General features: G+C 50.9%; 1 long non-coding RNA gene across 1 annotated transcript; it reads left to right on the top strand.

Moving 5' to 3' along the window:
* The first annotated feature begins 711 nt into the window (after positions 1–711).
* On the top strand, positions 712–2,289 carry LOC119111737 (uncharacterized). Its single transcript, XR_005095599.1, has 3 exons — positions 712–800; positions 1,107–1,203; positions 1,722–2,289. It is a non-coding gene; the product is annotated as an uncharacterized LOC119111737 (long non-coding RNA).
* The last annotated feature ends 15,560 nt before the right edge of the window (positions 2,290–17,849 follow it).

The following is a 17,849-nucleotide window of genomic DNA, read 5'->3' on the forward strand; positions in this document are numbered from 1 at the left end:
AACTCACCTATTATGATTTCGGTACCGTGGCCCCGTCAGTGACCGGCCCTGTCTGCCGCTGTACCGGTTGGCGCGACACCGATCAGTGGTGCTCGACTGACCCGGCCGTCGGACGTCAGACCTCAGCTCGAGATGGACGGACCAGGCAGGCGGACGCTGCTCTGCGGCCTGCTGGCGGCGCTCATGCTGATAGTCGGCCCGGCCGCCGCCTCCGCCGGACACTACGGGCCGCCGGCCGACGCCAGCGCCGCCGAACCCAGCGGCCGCGGAGGTAACCAGCAGCTGACTCAGCGGAACCGGTTTGATGTCTGGTTCGCGGATGTCGCTCATCGATGGCAAATTACATTACTGTGGCACATACAGGTCGCGTCGTTTCAACGAACTGTTGAAGGATGTGCTTCTTGCTCGGTGTACGCACTGTTTCAAGTAACAGAGACGTAAAATTTCGCAAGGAGGGCAGTCTGAAATCTGATCTATACATACCAGTGCCTCAGTGCAGCTGCCAATCCTTTATTGGGCTTATTGACGATCGCTATGGGTCTCCAGTCGCTTATTGCCCTTAGGGTATGAAGACTTGGAATTTGGAGGTCACTTGGAGCGAGCAGCTGACGATTAAAGTTCCAACAGTGATCTGCGGTCTTTCTGAGTAGATAATGTTATTTTCTCTCGGTATACGTGCCCACATATTGCTTACTGGCAATCTTCTGTTACAGACTTTCTCAGTGTCGAAACCAAGGCAGACAGATTTTTCCTCGGACCTCGCTTTGGAAAACGGCAACAGGATTCTTTCACCATAGGTGGTAAGGCTGTTGACAGCTGCGTGCTGTTTATACAATATTAATTGCGGTGCAACACATTTTCTCCGGCCATCAGTGTGGAATCCCATTCAGTAGGGGACCCGAGCCCACCCGACTTACAGCCGAGCCCTCCCGACTGGAAAGGGAGCCCTCCCCGGACAAACATCACCATGGGTTGTCCATGGGTTGTCCCCAATGACAGCATTGACGGAGCTTGCAGAGAGTGATTGGGAAGTTCCGCTCCTGGGTCCGCGCGCCTCTGGGCCCCTGAGCTGCTCCTGCGCTGACGCCGGCGTCGTCTGCGCGCAGGCGCCGTCGGCGGGCAGCGGCTGCCGGATGTGCTCAGCGACGGCTTCTCCTTCACCTGCGTCGCCGTCGAGCCGGACAACATCTACCGGTGTCGCCCGTGAGCGCTCCCAGCCCTCGCCGCTGTTCGGTTTGCTCGCACAGCAGCTTTTGCTGCACGATGATTGGCTGTTATGTAGCCATGTCGCAATTCAGTATTTGTGCTTGTTCCTGTTGTGATGTTGTGTCTGTTTTGTTTTTTAAGTTGCATGTTTTCTCCTTTCAAAATGATGCTTCTCTGGTGGCAAAGAAGCGTCAAAGGATAACAAGAGGCTTCTAACCACAGATAACAAATGAGCATGAACTGATATAAAAATTAGAAATTGCCCCAATCATTGTTGTGTCTAAGAATACATGACAATATGTCACGAGCGTATGTTGGTCAGCAGGCAGTATCTGACCGCTCTAGCCCACGTTAGGTCTCCCGTGGTTGCCCGGACATGCGAGCCGGCCGCACGTTAGTGGCGCCGACTGACCCGATGTGTGACCGGCCGTCCCGCCCCACCCGCTCGTATTCCAGCGCACAGCGGCTGACCCGGTATGTGACCGGCCGTCTCGCCCCACCCGCTCGTGTTCCAGCGCGCAGCGGCTGGGGAGCAGTGGCATGTGATGGCGGCACCGCCTCCGGCACCCGGCCCCAGCGGTCACCGTCGACTGAAGACCAGCTGGGCCCGCAGAGGCCGCGTCCGCTGTGTGGGGCGCTGGCCAGCCGGGCCGCACCCGCTGAAGCCACACCTGCATACTGTCACGTCTGAAGGCGCCCGGCTGACGGCCAAGGCCCGTTCCGGCTACTGACCACAGCCACCCCTCCGTCCCCACCCCCGCCCGAGCCGAGCCGACCTTGTCGGACTGTCAGAGGAGTCGGCTCTGCTCTGACAGAGGTCTGTTTTGCCGGGCCGCCTGCCGGGTGCGGAGCGGTGCCTAGCCTTCCGGACGCGTCCCTCACCGGCGGCTGGAGCGATCTCCTGTGTGAGGAAGCAAGGGCGCGTTTGAAATCCTATGAATCTGGGGGCTGGAAACGTCGATTTGATTTCAGTCGGGAAAAATTGTACGATGACGCCTTGTTTTGGCGTTGTTCCTTTCTGTCGGGTTTAAAGGGGATATTGTCTGTTGGTTGAGTTAGCGACGTAGTGCGTTACATTGTTCACTACCATACCTGGGCTGGAGGGATCTCACTGCCCGTAGTTCGGGTCGTCCGGAAATCAGCGCGTAAATCGTGGGTGGCTCTCAAACTGGTGCAGACGAGCGCGCGTCGGAAGTTAGCGCTGATGTCTGAAGGTACGTCAAAAGTGGCTCTCAAACTGCGGTTCATATGAGCGTTTATCGTGCGGAGCTGTCAAAATAATAGAAAATCCCACCCGATTCGTGGGCTTGTTTCCACACGATTTGAAACGCGCATTTGCATCCCTCCAGCTCTAGCGTTGGGACACAGACGAGGCGCAAGTGATTTCGCTCGAGATCACGTTGCAAGACCATGTTGTGGGATATCGTCAAACAGATGTCAATGCCAAGTAACGCTGCATGCCACCTGAGGCATTATATTACATTCAGTGACGGCAAATAAATTCTGCAAAGAGCTTGACAATGTATTCTACGAAAAGCGGCCTTCAGTATCACACAGCACCTGCACCTACAGCATGCAAGCAGACTGGTTTCTGAATTTTCGAATACAACCCAGCGTCAGATGCAACCTTTTAGTTTGGAAGAGCAAACATTTGTGGCAGTCAAAGGAATCCTTTTGTCCCAGAGCAACCACTGATGCTGGATCCTGTCACCATTTGTTCCATCTGGCAGCGTTGACTGGGGCTGACAAGCTGATCTTCTGTCTCTGAGGTGACCATATTATAGCAGTATGACAGGAAAAAGACCGTTTTCGTCGGATCTCAGGGAAAATGGGCTCACTAGTAAAATGCTTAATGAACGATGCATCCTTTTGCACCTTGCATTGTAGTGTTTTTTGCTCGACCGCTGCCATAATGAAGCACCGATAGGGATGGTACTTGCGTTTTATATTTGGCCCGTGTTAAAACCCCATAGCCCAATCCTTTCAATGCCTGCAATCAATGCATGTGCGTAAGGTGATGTATCAATTGCAGTAGAGAAACATGCGATGGCATCCATTCTCTCAAGCTAGATGCACGAGGAACAGGAGAATGCGCAAGTGTTTAGTTACGGTTTTGACAAGTCATCGTATGGTACTGGCCTGATGTCGAATTCTTACGACGGTTTGCGGATTAATAACATTAGAGGCCCTTGCATGGGTAAGATTCAACTCACGATGAATGGAAATCAGACCTGCATTCACCAGTTTTATGAGGCTATGAACCCATGCTCAGACCCGGGCTTAACCGGACTAACTTGAACCAGACCGAGGTTCAAAGATCCTGGAAACTGGAGACTTGGGAGTCAGACGCGCACTCGCCACTTGTATTGTCACAAGCGGCGTCCGTCTCCCACCTGGAAATCAATCGATGGAGCGTCAAATGGACGCTCTATCTCTGGGATGCCACATGTAAAGGGAATCTTCCACCACCAATATCTCTAGGATGCATGCTGTTACTCTGGCATGCCACATATAAAGGGAATGTTCCACCTTTGAAAATATTATGATAAAATAAGCTTACATATAGCTATTGGTGTCCTTATAAGTGGAAAAGACCGGTCTAGACAACACAATTTTTCTGTTTAGTAAACATGTTCCCCAAGATGTTATTGTTTGATTGCGTAATCGTACCTTGAACATTGATTAAACGTCAATTGACGACTGTTCATTTTGGAAGTCGTGCTCGCGAACGCCAGATACGAACAACTCGACAACCATATTTGTATTTGTCTTGATCGCCGCACGGCTAATGGAATGGTAGGATTTAAAGAAATGACGTTATCAACTTTGCGTTGTTTTGCAAGGAAACCGCATACTAGTTTTGGCAGCCTTGGCTTCTAGTCCAGATCTACTAGTCGTGTGCATACGACAGCAACGATGCTCTGGGAGCTGTACAAAAATGCTGCAAAAACAAAAACTTAGGTGGCAGTTGTATTTGAACTAACATGTTTGAGAACCGTTGAAGAATACACCACAAAATCAGCGTTGGCGGGAAATGCATACAGATCGTTGGGATGAATCTCACATATCTACTTCATCAATAAATAGATGTCATCAAAAAGTTTGTCGCCTCGTGCGGATTGAGTGAAGGCTGCCACATCATTAGTTAACAGTTAATCGAAGCACGAGCAGGGCTTGCGATACACTGCATAGCAATACAGGATTGCAGGACAGCTTAATGGAGTGATCCCCTTGCTAGAACGTAAAGTTGACCACTATCTTAGTACTGTCAAGAAACATAGACTCGCTCTGGCAGGACCATTGCAACGCTTGAGACGCAAGGTCTCTGTGAAAGATCGCGGAAGCAGAAATTAAAGCTAGAGTCAATTTTAATGGGTTTTACGAGATACGGTCATATGTCAACGATCCTGACACACCTATTTTTGTATTTTACTGCTCAGTGAGTTACCTGCATGGAGAAATTCCTTCCGCTGACCTCCACGACCGCTGCCTGCGGGGACGGCCCGCCGTGCTCACGCCGAGCGATAGTGGGGTCGCTATCTTCCTGTCCACCTGGCGCTCTAGAAACTCGCAGTGGTCGGCTGCAGTGGCATCCGATATGGTGCGGGTAACACCTGTTCGGCAATTCTGAGGAGTGTGGGGCTTTCGCTGGTGCCGATCGCCGCGGCGCCAACGCTGGCTTAGACGGTTCTGCCGCGCTCACGTCAAGCATCGGTGGAGCTGACGTTTTCCCTGGCATTGGTGTGAAAGGCGGCGTAGGGTTCACCCGCCGTCGTTCCGAGTCCCGCGATGGGGTCCCGGGGCGCGGTATCTGATACTGCCGTGAGATGGACGTTGACACACCTGGTACTGCGGTGATGCTACCGGCGTCCGTGGGTCTGCAGCCGCGTATCTGGCGCCGACGTACGAGTCACTGCCGGATCTGCATCGTGCGGGGCGTGATATATCGCCCTTCATTGCCTTCGCTAGTTCCACGACCTTCACAGAAAAATGAAGATGAAAGATTGAAGCATAATTAATGAAGGACTCAAATATAATTGGGCGCACGAGCAGGCACCCAGCCAGGTCAGGGACTGGTTAACCAGCTTCTAACAAATGGAATGAATACTTCCGAGCGCTCAAGACCAGATAGAAACTCACACAATAGCATTATCACAGTCATAACAGGAAAATGCAGCCTGGCCAGCGTACTATCACCGGGCTGTATCCCAGTCCATCCCAGCTGTGGATTACAGCCCCACTTAGCGAGGTTATCACCGGGCTGGATCCCTGTCCATCCCAGCTGTGGATTACAGCCCCACTTAGCGAGGTGCCGATGGCACGTGTGGCACCAACAGCACCGAGGCGCTCGATATACTGGGCGATTATGAATACCGACCGCGGCTGTCCCTCGTGGTCGCCAATGTCGTTTGCCAGATCACCGCATTGGCGGTCCGAAGGCCACTGGACAGAGCAGGATGCACGATCTGCCAAGAAGCGCTGGCGAGCCAGCTGGACGCGGCTTACCATGCAGTGCCCTGGCGGATGCTCGAGAGTGCAGTGGTGCGCTGCATCGGCACGTTACTGTGTGAGATCCAGGCCGCCACTTGCTGGAAATTCAGCACGGTTTGGAAACCACCACACCGAGCTGATCAGAATGCTGGGGGCCCCCTCCCGAAGGGTGTGTCTTCACCCCCAGGCAAAGCTGCATAACGCACGCCACCAGAGCAGCAAGATCGGGCAAAAAGTCATTAAAGCATTGCTGTTCATACCATATTAGGCCAGCTGTAGGCGCCGATATCCTATCTTCATTTGGCCGGTGGCGTATCTAGCAGACACCATTTCCTACAATTATCACACCTCTGCGATCGTTGGGTTGGTCCGGCTCACTCCCTGTTCTCTGTCTAGGCTTCTGTTATGCGTGATAGTTTTTCGTAGCTGGTACCACACTTTACCTGGGATGCTTCAGAGGACCCCCTCGGAAGTGACCATTTTCCGGTCTGGGTTCGGTTCCGTGATGGTACTGTTCTTGGTACTCGACCTTAGCATTGGAACTTCAAGAAGGCGGACTGGAGCGGATTTGAGACCCGCCTGGAGGAAATCTTTCCTTACGATTTCGACTCTGCGACACCGACCGCGAAGGAATTTACGTCTCGCGTTCTGAACGCGGCAAACTAATGCATTCCGCGCACCTCTGGATGCCCTCATCGCATCCCTGTACCTTGATCGGACGACGAGTGTCGCGACGCTATTTGCGCACGTCGGAGCGCTTTTAGGCCTTTTGACCGGCACAGCAGCACATTAAACCTCATGGCTTTCAGGCAAGCACGCGTGGCCGCACGCCGCACTATACGAGAGGCGAAACGTGCATCATGGCGCAGCCACGTCAACTCATTAAATCGCCACACGCTGACGTCACAGGTATGGGGCGGCATTAAAAGAATTGCTGCATTGAACCCGCCAATTTCACTTCCCGTACTGCGGGTGGGAAATCAAGACATCACTCACCCAAGTGATGTCGCGGAAGCCATTGGGGAAACCTTGTTGGACCATTGCCGTAATGACACCTGTGATCCACGGTTTTGGCGACACAGGGCGAGATGTGAGACTTCTCAAATTGATTTTCATACAGGTGACATACTGACATACAACAAGCATTTCACTATGATGGAACTTGAAGCGGCCATTTGCTTATTGCGTAGTGTTGTGGAGGGGCCCGTCCTCATCCACGTCATGACACGACATTTTCGTCCCCGCATACTACGAGCGCTGCTGGCACTTTTCAGCTGTATATGGGAGTCAGGTAGCTTCCTGCCAATCTGGCGAGAGGCCACGGTGGCGCCTATTTTAAAGCCCGGTAAAAGTGGAACGAACGCCTTTGACTATCGCTTGATCACCCTCACATCTTTGCTCTGCAAGCTCATGGAAAGGATGGTGAATGTGCGGCTTTCATAGACTTAAGAATGTCAAAACTTTTTACGAATGCTCGGTGTGGATTCTTTAAGAACAGGAGCACGATTGACCACATCGCGCCTCTTGATACCGCAGTGCGGGCCGGGTTTATCAGTAAACGTCATACCGGCGCTATCTTTTTTGACATAGAAAAAGCTTGTGATACTACATGGAGACGTGAAATTTTGATCAAGGTATTCGATTGTGGCATCCGCAGTCACTTGGGAAAGTTTTTACAAAACCTTGTGACTGGCAGATCCTTTCGGGTGCGTGTTGGCTCTTATCACTCCGACAGATATCCGCAGGAAAATGGTGTGCCTCAGGGTAGCGTATTAGCGTATTAAGTGTCATTCTTTTCGCAGTGATGTTTAACGATATAGGGGACACACTTTTGCATGGGATCAGCCGTTCTCTGTTCGTAGACGACTTCGCTTTTTGGTGTAGCTCATCAACCACTCGCACGGTGGAGCGACAGCTGGCTGTCACACGTCTGGAGAAGTTGAGTGTACTCAACGGGTTCCGGTTTTCCCCATTGAAGACAACTGCAGTTCATTTCTGTCGTCGTCGCCGTCACTGTCCGGAAATGAGAATCAGGCTGTATGGGCAGCGCGTTGCCATTGATAATATCGTGAAATTTCTCGGTATACGATTTGACAGACGCCTAACATACCGGGAGTACATAAAAAAAATTCCGCGATAAGTGTTTCAAATCCCTTGAGATCCTAAGGTGCGTGGAACGTACACCATACGGTGCTGATGGGAGGACGCTCCTACTCCTGCACCGTTCGCTGATTCGTTCAAAACTTGACTACGGCTGTTTTATCTATGACGCTACATCAGACCTGATCAAACGTACTTTGAACACGGTACGCCACACCGCACTATGTATCGCCACAGCGGCTTTTAGAACATCGTCCATAGATAGTCTTCTGGTGGAAGCCCACGAGCCCCCACTAACATTGCGAAGGCACATGCTGGGACTGCGCTACACGCGCAGGCTGTTGCGGTTCCCAGATGATCTCACATAAAAAGCAGGGTTTTCGCCAAGCTTACGAAGCCTTTTTCCACTTCAACGGTCACCACAAACTTTTCCCTTTTGTTAACGCATGCGAGAACTTCTAGACGCGAGTGGCTTGAACCTATGATGTGTCATCAGGCCTCAACTCATGAAGACTGCTCTTTGGGGGCTAGCATCACCAAGAGTGGATGTTTCGTTGTCAAACACGCCACAGCAACGCGTTCTCATGACATAACTTAGAGACGCAGCCTTAGAGCACATGGCCTCCTTTGACGTATACGTGATGACCTACACGGATGGTTCGAAGACGGATGCAGGTGAAGGATGCGCTTTTGTGTGTGGATCCACAACACAGTCATTCACACTGCTCGCACACGCGTCGTTTTTTACTTCCGAGCCTACAGCCGTCAGCAAAGCTCTCTGTTTTATTGAAGTAGACGATAGCAAATTGCATTTGATTCTTTCCGACTCCTTGAGCAGCCTCCTGGCCTCTCCTCGTCGAATCCACTGGTCCAGGACATTCATTCGCGTCTTAAGTCACTGGATCGAGCAGTAAAAACGGTCGTATTGCGTTGGATCCCAAGTCAGTGGGGATCCGCGGAAATGATGTTGCTGACGCGGCAGCAAAGCGCGCTACGACAGGGACACGTATTCCTATAACACCACTGCCAGCTCAAGACATGTACCCCGCAGTGTCGTTTATGCAGAAGTGATGACAGCTCCACTGGAACTCACTGAGCATCAACAAGCTGAAGTCGGTGAAATCCCGTAATGGACTATGGCAGTCATGTTTTTGCGACAATAGGAGGGAGGAAGTTGCTCTTTGCCGGTTGCGCATAGGCTACACATATGCTACGCATCGTCACCTGCTGTTGGCTGAGGACAGACCATGCTGCGGTCGATGCTCTGACCCGCTAACCGTGCATCACGTGCTCGTCGCCTGTCGTCAACTTACTGCAACGAGAATGCAGTTTTTCGGACATAACGTCCATAGTCGCACGCTATGACACTTTTTGAAGGATTGTTCGCACGCTGTCGAGTTTAGTACAGTGCCCCAGTTTCTTCGCGCTACAGACTTCCCAGTAATCTTGCCATCATGCTACCGGGCCTGATCGTCAAGGCTTTATAGGTGACCTGATTGATACACTTGTCCGATTTGCGACTACGCATAATATGATAGTTATGCGCGCTGTATGACCTACATGCGTCGATGCGCTCCAAAACCTCAAACCATCATCATCATTATCATCATAGTTTTCGTTTGACGTTTCATCGATGTTTTGTACCAGTTAGCTATATAATTTTTCGCGATTTAAGTTACGTTTCACGATGAATTCGCAGAAAAGTGTGCTCCAATCCTTGATAGTTTTCTTGAAGAAGTCTGTGGCGCCTCGCTAAATCCGGTCGGCGGCTCGCGCGTACCTGAGAGCTGGCCAGGCGTCGTGAAGGGCCAGTGAAGAACACCTTTTGAGGACGATAGATCCGCTGCGGGCTTATTATCGGGTAATTGATGAATGTGTTAATTCAAGGAGTGTTGCGGCATTATGAAATATTAAAACACGGATCTCATGCATTCTCTGGTGATGAAAATTTGCGTCAAAATGCAAGACATCACGTTGTCAGAAAGTTGAAAAGAGAATCTGTATTATTTTTCCAAACACAGCACCCAAGTAATCTGGGAGGTTTTTTAATCATTTTGACACATTGGTTTGCGCGGTTTTCTTTCATCGTAGTGAAAAAATCGCCGCCGAGCATAGCCCTTCAATCACATAATACGAAAATGCCGGAGGCTGTATCTCCAAACCACTCAATTAAAATACCCGCAAATGTCACAGGAGTCTTCAATGCCGCTAACAACCACTGTGACGGATCTTTATCAAAATTTGAGACAAAGGCGTAGAATCGACCATTTAGCCTGTCGATTTCTCGTGGAATGCTCCAGGCTGTGGTGAGAAAAGGTAAACCTTACGCTTTGGGGAGCTGAATGCGTTTTTTTTTTTTTTGGTTTCGGTGAATGAAAAGTGATCAAGAATTTTTTGTCAGCAATAAAATCGATTTAGCTACCCGCTTTTGGCATAACAAATTGACCGATTTTCGCCGTTTCCGAGTATTTTGATAAATCTTCATAGTTTCGCGTTTATTGTAAAGCAGTCAAGAAACGACTTTTCAGCAAAGGTGGACCAGTTTTGGGACGCACAGAACGATTTATTTTCTGCCATAGCAGAGCTGCTGGACAAACGTTCTACTTTATGTATATTCATAACAAGAGCGTCCCGGCAACTTTTGCATTCTCCAGGGGCTGTTCCCTAACTTCGGCCCTTTTGACCGGTAGGGGATACAGTTATTGGTAGAAATTTCTAGCACTCTTGGGAAGCGGGACGTCTCTTTGAAGCGTTAGCTTTATGAAGTCATGTGTTTCGGAAGGTGGGCTTTACGTCATGTTTTTTTTTTTGTCATAATTCAGTAGTGCCAACATTCTGCTAAGGCAATGGCTCATTGTCTTTCTCTCATTGGTGATCATTGTTTTTGAAATGTGGGTATGTCCATTGGTCGTTAGATCACGTTCTCTCGATAACTGAGCTGCTGAACTGAAACTACAGCTATAGAACTGAAACGAACCCGCAACAGACATTTTCGACATATTGGTGGCAACCCAGAGTGACGTACCACACCTCTAGTGTTCAGTGCGATTTTTAGGTGTCTGAAAAACGGCTATAGCGTAATCGCAACAAATGATTGTTTTTGAGGTCCGCAAATCGAGGCTACCTTGCATGGCTCCGAAAGGAAGGCATATCTAGTCACACACTACAGCCCGACTGAGACGCAAGAATTTTAGCGCTTAAAGAGATGTCCCACATTTGTAGGGCCTCTCAATCAGTGACGTGCAAGGTAACGTGATGTAATCAAACAATGGCATAATTGGCAGCATATTCTGTAAACAGAGAAATTGTGTTTTCTAGAATAGCCTTTTCCATTCCAAAGGAGCTTATTTCATCATATCTGGTGATTGCTTCAATATCCTCAAATGTGGAGTATTGCTTTTAAGCGGGGAGTCTCACACCATTTGCCCCTCTCTTCCATTTGTGTACTGGATGGATGCGACGCATGCTTTGTGGCAACCAGTGCACCAACATGATACCTTCAACGAGCTTCAGTTTGTAAATCGCGCAAAATCGGGTTTAAGTCGCAAAAGCTGACAATCTTCCGAGACCAGTAGCGGCACGAGCGCCAAGTAATCAAAGTAGTCTTACCATCCCCCCGTCATCTCTGCCAGCTACACCTGGGGGATGCTCCTCACATGCCCGAGGCTGAAGATCCTCAGTTACAGCTCTTACCCTACTGAGCTGGGGAACTTACCAATAGCCGACCTCATCACCAACAGAAACAACCTCCAGCAGGTGCTCAAGCTGAGGGTGCTGATGGTGGACCTCAGCGGATGTGATGGACTAGGAGGATGGCGAGAGAAAACTGAATGAGGATCAACCACAGAATAGACAAAGCCAAAGTGACGGAGGAGGATGGTGTCAGCAGGGTTTTCCTGCAGGCATTGAAATTTGAGGTAATCGCTTTTGGCTGTATCAGGACTACTTTCCTGTCCGCCGCTGCGGATTCCTACATCCTTCAGTTAATCCTCATCCAGCTTTCGCTTACCATCCTTCCCGTCATCTTTGCCAGCTACACCTGGGGGATGCTCCTCACATGCCCGAGGCCAAACATCCTCAGTCTGAGCCCTGGGTTTGAAGGTGCTTCTCTGGGTGGGGGTCTGCGATGGACAGCTTCTTCGGCTTGCCGGTAAGCTTAGTTAGGTTGGAAGGTGCTGCTCTGGTTGGGGGTCTGCGATGGACAGTTCCTCCGACTCGCCGGTAAGCTTGGTTAGGTTTGAAGGTGATTCTCTGGGTGGGGGTCTGCGATGGACGGCTTCTTCGGCTTGCCGGTAAGCTTGGTCAGGCTAGAGTTCGTACAGGCTCTATTGCCGCCAGCCATCTCTGCAACTTCTTTCTGTTTGTAGTTTAAAGCCAATTTTGCAACATCCACAAAGGGTATCATTGTAGGCATTGTGCGGGTTTCTGCACAACATGCGCTACAGCCAAACAGCATGCGAATGGAAAACTGGGCGAGAGTGGTGGAGCACGACCTACTTAAGTGCTGAATCTCATTGGCTACTCTTCGGTTGCAGTGAGCAATTGAAACCACACTCGCATCTTCTTCGATTTGCGAACCTCGAATCGTACACATTTGTGTGTTAACGGCACCATAGTCGTTTTTCAAACATTGCAAAAGGATGCCGTAGACGAGGAGTGTGGCGATTCCTCCAGGGGTATCACAAATGTATTCGAAAGATCTCTTCCGTTGTCTTTTCATTTTTACAGTTCCGGCAAAAGAGTCCTACAGCCTAAAAGCTTGTTTGATGGCGGAATTTTTCCATAGATACTTTAAAGCTACGCATGCTTAAATAATAACGAGGTGCATTACGCAAAGCTCACTTTACCGCAACACACGACTTCACAAACACACATGACTCCAAGCCTAGAAGGGACACTCTGCTTTCCAAGAGTGAAAGAATTTTCAATCAGGAAATGTACTCCCTACTGGCCAGGTACGTCGTACCAGGTGACCACTTCTGTTCTTAGGCAAAAGGTCTAAGGGCCGTCAGCTGAACTGTTTACGAGGAGCAGGTTTGCTCACATTCAACATGCTCATGTGCCGAGAAAGAAATGGATTTGAACATATTTTGAACGTGCTTTTTTAAAGTGCTTGACCTTACATCACCCGATGCAGTTATTCGAGCTAGGGTACCGGTAGCGTACCCACTGCGCGTCTGGGAAACCAGAGGTACGGGATTCGATTCCCCGCAGTGCCCGCCGTCCCTGCCAGGGTGCGAGGCAGGCGACGCCATATAGCCTCAGCAGCTGAGTGCGTCGTAAAGCCCCAATGACACCAGTTCTTTAAGTTTCATCGAATGATGTAGTTAACGGGATTTTCGGTCATTTTGGGGCATATTGTCGGACATTTGTACGTCTTCCAGAGACTGGCACAGCCTCAGCAGGACATCAAGATTGCCTGAATATTTGTTACTAAGAGATATAAAATTCCACGTTTGTCACCTCAGTTTAGCTTAACTTGAAATGTTAGCAAAACCTTCCAAACTTGGTCCCAGCTATGGTGAAAATTTTTTTGACGACCAAATATAAGCAACACAAGGACGTGAGTTATCGCTGGATTACTGAGAAGCGGCGAAAGCTGACAAAAGCTTCCCTGTTAAAGGCAGCTAGCTAAATCGTGGTATGAGGTGTTGGTGAAACGCGATGCAGCGCGATTTCCCGTTCAACTGCCTTCCGGACTGCTCTCATTTTGTGTTATTGTGACCTCTCGTTGCCGAGATGCGGCCACGGTTTCAAGCCGATTTTCGGCCGTTTCCGCGTATCGCATTTCCAGGCGTTCCGCATGCAAAACCAGCGGGCCTAACACCGCCCCTTCAGACACGTGCAGCGCCCAAACCATGAACCGCACTAGCGGGCGGTCAAAAACCGCCTCTTTCGCCTACGCGTCGTGTGAAGGCTTCAGCTCCCTGCTGTTCACCGTTTTACCTGTACATGGGCTTACGTAAAAACCACGATTGCTATTGCCTTTGGGTTAAATACTCGATGGCTTCTTTGCATCAATTAAAACCAAAAGAAAAAACGCTTCACTCCCGAAAAATTATATTCCACTTTTCGTCACAACCCACAAGCCACTAACACGTATGCACCCACATGCTACCCGTAGAAATGCCCTGTAAGCTCATAATTAACTCTAAGGCCCTGTGCAAGGAAGAGAGGCCTCATGCTACTGGTTTTTCGTCAATGCGGGTTCCGATGCTGAAAGTAGCCGGCCCTCGTTATCCAAGAGGTACGAGTTATTTGTGAACATGATCACAGCTGGAAGCGGCGAGCGGTTTTATGATGCATTGGTATGACTGACACCTCTACTTAATCGATGCATCCTGTTAAGTCGCAAATCGGCGAATTCCCACATCAGGCCTCAAATTTGGGATTCAGGGACAAAATTGGGACCTTATATGAAACTGGATTATGGCTCAGCATTCCTAAAATATATTCTACAAATACTGAGCCCTAGTGTATGCGAGCCATAACGTCACAACACGTGCGCTAATTTAGGTTGCAAAAACATACGTAAAATCAATTCAGTTTAAAGAACTCTGTTCATATTTCAGACCCTAAATGAAGCGATCGAATGCGTTGTACCTATGAAAGCTTCTTAGTGTTGGCAAGCCCGCAACACCCCTCAGTACTGTCACGGCAAACGCAGTCAGGATAGGTGTTATATTTATCACCGCTACCGTCACACACAGCAGTGGCTTCGCAAGGTGCACATTTCGCTAAAGGACACTTGATCATTTTGATATAATTATGCCGATTTTCCAATGTATTTTTGGGAACTGTATCGCTCAGACACCCTCGCGTGTCTGTAGTACAATTTCGGGTGTGACGCAAGGGTTGTTTAACGGAGGTACCTCCAACATTTTTGGGACATTGACTGGAAACCGGTAAATAAAAAAATGGCAATCTTGGATCGCTTGCACATATGTACACACACACACGTCTCCTTGGCTCTCCTTGGCGTCCCCTTGGCTCTCTTGTATCGAGTCAGATGATATGAAATCATTGCGCACACTTGAATGCCTGAATTGCCTACGCATCACATTGACTCACTGCATTAGGGCTGGTTGACCCAAACGCCGCTCATGGATGGCTTCCTATCATCTCCATGCCTTTTCTGACGTTGGTGGACATGGCTGTGAGAATGGAGCAGGGTGTTTTGGAAGTGACCTCTACGTGGCACAGCGGGCACGCGTGGGAGCCGCGCTCCACCACCTCGATGCAGTCACGGCAGAACGTGTGGGAGCAGCCCAGCGTAAGTGGCTCGACGAACACCCGGCGGCAGATGCTGCACACCAGCTCCGCGCGCAGTATCGCCTCGAGGCGGCCTGCCTCCACGGCCCCAAAGTCCAGCGCCCGGTCACTGGTCAAGCAGACAGAACTGGTTATCTTACCGTTGTGCACCGCAGATAGGTGCAGATGCTTCTTCTGTAGGTTGCACAGCGCGAGCTGATGGCATGCTAAGTTCCGCTCTCTCTTCTGGCCCTCCCCCGTCACCTGCATGCAGTCTTGAAGACCTGCTATCGGGGGGTTTTCCTGCCAATCTTCTGCCTGCGCGCCGCTCCATTGAGGCTCGTGCATGAGCTCATCTTCCTCCAGTATAGCCCAGCCCTCGTTTACCGGTGAGTGTGGTTTCACTCTACGGAACACTGACAGAAGACGTTTCAAACGTCCTTCAGGGTGAGTCATGTGGGGCTGGGCATCCTGGCAACCGCATCCTGTCTCCGCCTGGCAAGCTTCACCCACGGTTGGGTGCTCTGGTGGTGAGACTTCGGGCCATGTCACCGCAGCAACTCGCAACTGACGCACGCTCTCACATTGGTCGCCCTCAGTGCAGACAGCCTCCGACGCCATTTCCGTCTGGTGCCGACCCGTCCCATTTGTCGCGTCATCCTCCTCCCAGGAATGACTCGCGAGCGCCGTCAGAGCCACCTCCTCGTCCACTTGGAAAAAAGCCAGCACGCACTCGTTGTGGAAGCCGGTCATGGTGTGGCCCTTGGTGCAGGCGGCGCCCAGCAGGCAGGTGCCTCTCGAGAACGGCAGGCAGCAGTGCAGCCGGCGACAGCGTTGAGCCCAGCAGCCGCCAGCGCCGTTGAAGAGCGGGCAAACGGTCGGCCGGAAGGGGCACCGGCGCAGCTGTCTGGCCAGCAGGGCGACCAGATCGGCCTCTAGCGTGCTCTCCCGACGGCTGGAACGCAGTGCCCGCCTGTTGTGCTCGCCTGTGGTCAGGCTGTGGCTGAGCACGCAGTGGGCGTCCGTGCAGCTCTCTAGCACATGCCGGAAGCACACGTGTAGCTGACGGCAGTCGTCTCGTGTGCACATGCCGCTGTTATAGTTGAAGCAGACGAATATGGGGAGTGCGCCTGTGGAATCTTGAGATGAAACTCGACTTCTCAGCTTCTGGCGAATGGCTTCCAATACCTCGCTTAAAAACGTACGATTGAAAATGTCACCCTCCCAGCCCAGGCGTTTAAAAAGCAAGATGTTCCCGGGAGTTTGCAGGGTGTGAAACAGGTGACAGTCCTGTTCCTCACAGCATTGCGTCGCAAATTTGTAGCAGACGTGTACGTCTCCGCACAGTGTGTCAGAACATCCTGATTTTCCGTTGTAGCTGGAGCAGATGTCGGGAAGAATGCTCCCAGGTTTCGCTCGACCCCCTGAATCCATCATAGGCACTGAAACGGCGATATTGTTGCATCACGCCTATTACAACGATGCACTGCACATATGCAGTCATGATGCACCGTACACCACCATGCACCGGTGCATACACACACATGCCTCGCGGTGAGCATACACCAGCGCAGACGCAAGAGTTAAGCTATAGACGTACCACGGCTGACATTGCGTTGTTGAGAACGTAAGGCTCCAGTCAACTTACTTTGCCTGCCCCGGAGCCTGGCCGCCGACTGTCACCAACTCGGGATGATCTGGCATCCAACTGAGGCAGCATTTTCTGCAGTCTCTCGCTTTACGCTGTCCCGATAAGACCAATGGCAGTATAAGACGTCACCATGCAGCGTATGATAAGGTGATGCATCGCGCGAGCGGTATGCGACGTTCTTTTGTGACGGAACTGTAGGGGGGGGGGGGGGGATAGGCGCTGCCAACAGGGGGGCGTGGGGCCACTTGCCCACCCAACTTTCAACAAGGCTCTCGTTGACATCGTTGCTGATCCGGGAGGTTGTTAGGAGGAAAACAGCGTGAAAGAACAACGCAATGTGGACCAGATCGCAGTGAAGCGGACACACGGAAAGGGCTGTGGAACGGAAGGGACTGAACACGCGGAAGGATTGTGGAGCGGAAGAGACCGGACACACGGAAAGGACTATGGAATGACAGGGACCATAGATTAGGTAGCCTACGGTTGGCCATTAGCATTGACTAGTTGCCACCCGACGGGAGACGCGGTCAGGGGAGCGGGGGAAGCGGGGGATTCACTCCCGCCCTTAGGTCCACATTGCTTTTTGCCATAGACGGCCCCTACAGAAGGCAAAAATTCGGTTTGATGCATGCTTGCCGAGCTCAGGTCTCCCCCTCAGAAAATCCTAGCTGCGCCCCCGCACGCGCTTGGTAGTGCGCATGGGCGATGTGATGTGAATGCCAAGCCAACGTACAGGCGTTACCAAAAGATGATTTTTGATTTCAAAGGCTACATCCTCGCACGAGCAACTTTCACCAAATCTCTGCACAGTATGGGCACCGCTCACGCGACTACAAGCACTAAGAGATCCACCAACATCGCCTGAAGTCGAACTCCTTACGGTGACCCTTTGATGACGATAATCTACGTCGCGATAATCCAGTAATTTCAGACAATGGGCCATCTTTTAATCCTGGTGATGTGTGGAGGGCTTGGCACCTGGGACTGCTACCTATTGTGCAAGCGGGCTATCGCCTTTTAGTTTTCCATTTGTCACAAAATCACCAGCGTACGCAGTTGTGGGAGCGGCTAGAGGCTGCATGTGCTTGTTCAGTTATGTTCCGGGTATTCTGAGACATGATTATAAGTAATGATCATCGTCGTCAATGTG

This window comes from Pollicipes pollicipes, unplaced genomic scaffold (assembly GCF_011947565.3).
Source record: "Pollicipes pollicipes isolate AB1234 unplaced genomic scaffold, Ppol_2.1 Scaffold_7261;HRSCAF=8764_pilon_pilon_pilon, whole genome shotgun sequence".
In the NCBI taxonomy this organism is placed as follows: Eukaryota; Metazoa; Arthropoda; class Thecostraca; order Pollicipedomorpha; family Pollicipedidae; genus Pollicipes; species Pollicipes pollicipes.